This window comes from Cebus imitator, unplaced genomic scaffold, assembly GCF_001604975.1.
Source record: "Cebus imitator isolate Cc_AM_T3 unplaced genomic scaffold, Cebus_imitator-1.0 Scaffold28, whole genome shotgun sequence".
NCBI classification, from domain to species: Eukaryota; Metazoa; Chordata; class Mammalia; order Primates; family Cebidae; genus Cebus; species Cebus imitator.
In genome coordinates, this window is record NW_016107343.1 from 6,815,454 (window position 1) to 6,822,046 (window position 6,593).

A 6,593-nucleotide genomic window follows, 5' to 3' on the forward strand; every position below is an offset into this window, starting at 1 on the left:
ACCACCTAAATGAACAGCCCTATCATTCTATTTTGGAACTGTTCAAACCTACAAAAAAGTTGCAAGAATACTCTTTACTTCTTTTTTTATTTTTATTTTTATTTTTATTTTTTGAGACAAAGTTTTGCTCTTGTTGCCCAAACTGGAGTGCAGTGGTGCCGTTTTGGCTCACTGCAACCTCCAACTCCTGGGTTCCAGTGATTCTCTGCCTCAGCCTCCGGAGTAGTAGGGATTACAGATACGTGCCACCACATGCGGCTATGTTTTTTTTCTTTTATTTTTAGTAGAAATGGGGTTCACCTTGTTAGTCAGACTGGTCTTGAACTCCTGACCTCAGATGATCCACCCACCTCGGCCTCCCAAACTGGACAAAGTTATTTTTTTCCAGAATCCATGAAAATGAATGGACAAAATTATTTTAAATATCGTCTGAGGTTGGGCCCGGTGGCTCATGCTTTCAATCCCAACACTGTGGAAGTATGGCTTGAGGTCAGGAGTTTGAGACCAACCTGGGCAACATAGTGAGACCTCATTGCTACAAAAAAATTTAGAAATTAGCTAGGTGTGGTGGCATGTGCCTCTAGTCCTAGCCACTCAGGGGCTGAGGCGGGAAGAGCACTTGAGCCGAGGAGTTCAAGGCTTCAGTGAGCTATGATTGTAGTGCTGCACTCCAGCCTAGGCTACAAGCAAGACCGTGTTTAAAAAAAAATTATTGCATGTATGATTTTAACTATGATAAAGAAGACATCCTGCCCAGATGCAGTGGCTCATGCCTATAATCCAACCACTTTGGGAGGCTGAGGGGAGAGGTTTGATTGCGTCTGCAGTTCTAGACCAGCCTGGGCAACATAGGGAGACCCTCATGTCTACAAAAATATAAAAAATTAGCCAAGGCTGGCCGCGGTGGCTCATGCCTGTAATCCCAGCACTTTGGGAGGCTGAGGCAAGTGGATCACGAGGTCAGGAGTTCAAGACCAAGCTGGCTAACATCGTGAAACCCCCATCTCTACCAAAGATACAAAACATTAGCTGGGTGTGGTGGTGGGCACCTATAATCCCAGGTGCTCAGGAGGCTGAGGCAAGAGAATTGCTTGAACTGGGGATTCGGAAGTTGCAGTGAGCTGGATCATAGCACTGCACTCCAGCCTGGGCTACAGGGCAAGATTCCATCTCAAAAAGAAAAAGAAAAATAGCCAGGCATGGTGGCTTGCACCTGTAATGCCAGCTACTAGGGAAGCTGAGACAGGAGAATCGCTTGAACTGGGGATGTGGAGGTTGTAGTGAGCCAAGATCATCCCACTGCACTCTAGCCTGCAAGACAGAGCAAGATTCCGTCTCAAAATTTAAAAAAAAAAAAAAGAAATTTTTTAAAATTAACCAGGGGTGGTGGCTCCTGCTGATAGTCCCAGCTACTCAGGAGGCTGAAGTGGGAAGGAAGATTGCTTAAGCCAGGGTGGTCAAGTCTGCAGTGATAATGCCACTGCGCTCCTGCCTGGGCAGCAGAGTGAGACCTTGTCTCAAAAAAAGAGAGAGAAAAAAAAGAAGACATCCCAAATCAATCCAAATCAATTAAGTGGAATGGATTAATAAGTGAGGCCAGGCACTGTGGCTTATGCCTGTAATTTATTTACTTATTTTAATTTAATTAATTAATTAATTAATTTTTGAGACAGAGTCTCGCTCTGTCACCTATGCTGGAGTGCAATGTTGTGATCTTGGCTCACTGCAACCTCTGCCTCCCGATTCAAACGATTCTCCTGCCTCAGCCTCCTGAGTAGCTGGGACTACAGGCATGTGCCACCATGCCCGGCTAGTGTGTGTGTGTGTGTGTGTGTGTATTTTTAGTAGAAACAGGATTTCACTGTGTTAGCCAGGAAGGTCTTGATTTACTGACCTTGTGATCCGCCCACGTCAGCCTCCCAAAGTGTTGAGCTTACAGACGTGAGCCACCACACCTGGCCTCATTGTCTGTAATTTAACACTTTGGGAAGTCAAGGCAGGAGAATTGCTTGAGTCCAGGAGGTTGAGGCTGCAATGTGCTGTGATCGTGCCCCTGCACGCCCACCTAAGAGACCTTGCCTCAAAATAAATAAATAAGTAAATGTTTCTAGCTATTTAGAAAACAATCAATTTATATCTCTAGATGGCGCCATTGCACTCCAGCCTGGGCAACAGAGTGCTCCATCTTAAAAAAAAAAAAAAAAGATGGGCCAGGCTTAGTGGCTCACGCCTGTAATCCAAACACTTTGGAGGCCAAGGCGCGCAGATCACCTGAGATCTGGAGTTCAAGACCAGCCTGACCAACATGGTGAAACCCCGTCTTTAAAAAGGAAAAAAAAAAAAAGATGTAAATAGCGTTGACTGACGGCATCTAACCCCAACCCAAGCCCGGAGTCATAAGTAGTAGGGAGGATGATGAACCTGTCAAATTAACATCAAAACATGCAAACGCCAGGTGCAGTGTCTCACATCTGTAATCCCAGCACTTTGGGAGGCCGAGGGAGGTGAATCACGAGGTCAGGAGTTCAAGACCAGCCTGGCTAACATGGTCTCTACTAAAAATATAAAAAATTAGCTGGGTGTGGTGGCGCATGCCTGTAATCCCAGCTACTCGGGAGGCTGAGCCAGGAGAATCGACTGAACCCAGGAGGTGGAGGTTGCAGCAAGTGGAGATCGCACCACTGCACACCAGCCTGAGTAACAGGGTGAGACTCCATTTCAAAAAAAAAAAAAAAAAAAAAACCTGGGTGAGGTGGCTCACACCTGTAATCCCAGCACTTTGGGAGGCCGAGGGGGGCAGATCACAAGGTCAGGAGTTCGATACCATCCTGACCAACATGATGAAACCCCATTTCTACTAAAAATACACACACAAAAAAATATTAGGCTCGCATGGTGGCATGAGCCTGTAATCCCAGCTACTCAGGAGGCTGAGGCAGGAGAATTGATCGAATCTAGGAGGAGAGGTTGCAGTGAACCGAGATCGCATCACTGCACTCCAGGCTGGGCGACAGAGTGAGATGTCATCTCAAAACAACAGCAAGAACAACAACAACAAAAATCATGCAAGCATTCCTGGAAAACAGGTGATAGGTCCTGGCATGTGTTAGAGTAGTGGTGGAGGGTGGTGGAAGGCAGCTTCGAGTGAGAAGGAACCATGGCCTGTGGGTAGGAGATAGGGCAGGGAAGACTATTTAGGTCTGCAACTCATTCTCAGTGCTGCCTTGGGTGTCTACCGCTTGCACTTGTTACTACATCAGGGGAGAAAACAGCAACCAACTGAATGTCAACAGATTGGGCTATAAGGATAACACACAAGTATAAGCAAGCTGGCTGGATCCCAGTATTTACTCCACTACCTCAAAACTTGAAAGGCAAAGTGTTTCGAAGTGTGGAAGTGTTACAGGGCAGGAAAGCCCCAAAATTGGGGTTCAGCCCAGGAAGTTTCTTGGCTTCTCTCAGGAAATAATTCATGAGTGAGCAGATGGTAGAAGAAAACAGCTTTATTGAGGTAGCAGTGTTACAGCTCGGTGCCGGCTCGTACCTGCTCCTGCAGAGCAGGGCCACCCCACAGGCAGTGTATTGAGAGGAGAAGCTCAGAGGCAGTTTTGTTTTTGTTTTAAGGTGGAGTTTTGCTTTGTCACCCAGACTGGAATGCAGTGGTGCAATCTCAGCTCACTGCAAACTCCACCTCCCAGGTTCAAGCGATCATCCAGCCTCAGCCTCCCAAGAAGCTGGGATTACAGGCATCCACCACCAAGCCCAGCTAATTTTTGTATTTTTAGTAGAGATGGGTTTTTGCCATATTGGCCAGGCTGGTTTCGAACTCCTGACCTCCGGTGATCTACCTGCCTGGGCCTCCCAGGGTGCTGGGATTACAGGCGTGAGCCACTGTGCCTGGCCTCAGGGGTGGTTTTGCAGTCATATTTATGCCCACTTAATTACATGCAAATTAAGGGATAGGTTATTCAAAACTTTTAGTAAAGGGGTGGTAACTTCCGGATCAATGGGATGTAAAGGGATGGTAACTTCTAGGTATTGCCATGGCAATGGTGAACTGTCTTAGCACTGGCAGTCATATCTTAGGGAGAGGTGCTTTGTGTGCCTCCTCCCTGTTTCAGTCAGTCTTCAATCCGGTCCAAAGGCGAGTCCCACCTCCTACCTTGGAAGAGAGCTCCCCAAATGGGAGCCTGTGCTACCTTGAAGGATTTTAACATCAAAAAAATCTCTGCTCACGTATACACAATGGAGTACTATTCAACCATGAATAAAAAGAGTGAGCTCCTGTCATTTGCAACAACATAGATGGAACTGAAGATCATTATGTTAAGTGAAATAAGCCAGGCACAGAAAGACAAACATAGCATGTTTTTGCTGACTTGTGGGATCTAAAAATCAAAATGATTCAACTCGTGGAGATTGAGAGTAGTAGAATGATGGTTAACAGACACGGGGAAGAGTAGTGTGAGACTTGCGGTGGGAGGTGAGGGTGGTTAATGGGTACAAAAAACTAATTAGAATGAATAAGACATACTATGTGATCACACAACATGGTGTCTGTAGTCAATAATCAGTTAACTATACATTTTTGGCTGGGCATGGTGGCTCATGAGTGTAATTCCAGCACTTTGGGAGACTGAGGCAGGTGGATTGTTTGAGCTCAGGTATTTGAGACCAGCCTCGGCAACATGGCAAAACCCCATCTCTATAGAAATACAAAAATTCCACTGGGCGCGGTGGCTCCTGCCCGTAATCTCGGCACTTTGGGAGCCTGAGGCAGGCGGATCGTGAGGTCAGGAGATCGAGACCATCCTGGCTAACACGGTGAAACCCCATTTCTACTAAAAATACAAAAAATTAGCCAGGTGTTGTGGCACCTGCCTATAGTCCCAGGAACTCAGGAGGCTAAGGCAGAAGAATCACTTGAACCTGGAAGCGGAGGTTGCAGTGAGCTGAGATTGTGCTACTGCACTCCAGCCTGGGAGACAGAGACTCCATCTCAAAAATAAATAATTAAAATAAATAAATAAATAAATATATACATACACACACATATATATATACACACAAAAGTTAGACAGGCATGGTGGCATGTCCCTGCAGTCCCAGCTACTCAGGAGGTTAATGTGGGGGGATTGCTTGAGCCCAGGTCGAGGCTGCAGTGAGCCCAGACTGCGCCATTGCACTCCAGCCTAGGCAACAGAGCGAGACTCTGTCTCAAACGAACAAAATAATAATAATAATAATAATAATAATAAGCTAGTTGTACATGTTAAAGTAAGTAAAAGAGTGTAATTTGGCCAGGCGCAATGGCTCATGCCTGTAATCCCAGCACTTTGGGAGGCTGAGGTGGGCAGATCAGAAGATCAGGAGTTCGAGACCAGCCTGGCCAATATGGGTAAACACCATCTCTACTAAAAATACAAAAATTAGCTGGGCTTGGTGGCGGGTGCCAGTAGTCCCAGCTACTTGGGAGGCTCAGGAACCAGAATCGTTTGTACCCAGGAGGCAGAGATTACACTGAGCCAAATCTCACGGCTGCATTCCAGCCTGGGTGACAGAGTGAGACACTGTCTCAAAAAAAAAAAAATTGATTGTTTGTAACACAAAGGATAAATTGTAACACAAAGGAGAATGAGGTGGATACCCCATTCTCCATGATATGCTTATTTTACATTGCATGCCTGTATCAAAACATTGCCTGTACCCCACAAATATATAAACCTACTATGTACCCACAAAATTAAAAATTTTAAAGAAGTATTTTTAAAAAGAAATATCTGGCTGGGCTCAATGGCTTATGCCTGTAATCCCAGCACTTTGGGAGGCGGAGGTGGGCGGATCACCTGAGGTCAGGAGTTTGAGACCAGTCTGATCAACATGGAGAAACCTTGTCTCTACTAAAAACACAAAAATTATCTGGGCATGGTGGCACATGCTTACAATCCCAGCTACTCAGAAGGCTAAGGCAGGAGAATCACTTAAACCAGGAGGCAGAGGTTGCGGTGAGCTGAGGTCGCACCACTGCACTCTAGCCTGGGCAAAAGAGCAAAAATACAGTGGTTGCCCCAAGAGAAAGCACGTATGCAGTTGAGTTTTGATCTGCATTAGCCTTTTCTTTCATGGAACAGCACTTTTACTTAAATAAATGATGGAATGGCCCGGGCTCAATGGTTCACGCCTGTAATCTGAATACTTTGGGAGGCCAAAGCGGGCAGATCACGAGGTCAGGAGATCATGACCATCCTGGCCAACATGGTGAAACCCATCTCTACTAAAAATACAAAAATTAGCTTAGTGTGCTGGCGCATGCCTGTAATCCCAGCTACTCCGGAGGCTGAAGTAGGAGAATCACTTGAACCCAGGAGACAGAGGCTGCAGTGAGCCAAGATTGTGCCACTGCACTCCAGCCTGGCGACAGAGTGAGACTCAGTCTCAAAAAAAAAAGAGTGATTGAGGCCGGGCGCGGTGGCTTAAGCCTGTAATCCCAGCACTGTGGGAGGCCGAGGCGGGTGGATCACGAGGTCAAGAGATCGAGACCATCCTGGTCAACATGGTGAAACCCCGTCTCTACTAAAAATACAAAAAATTAG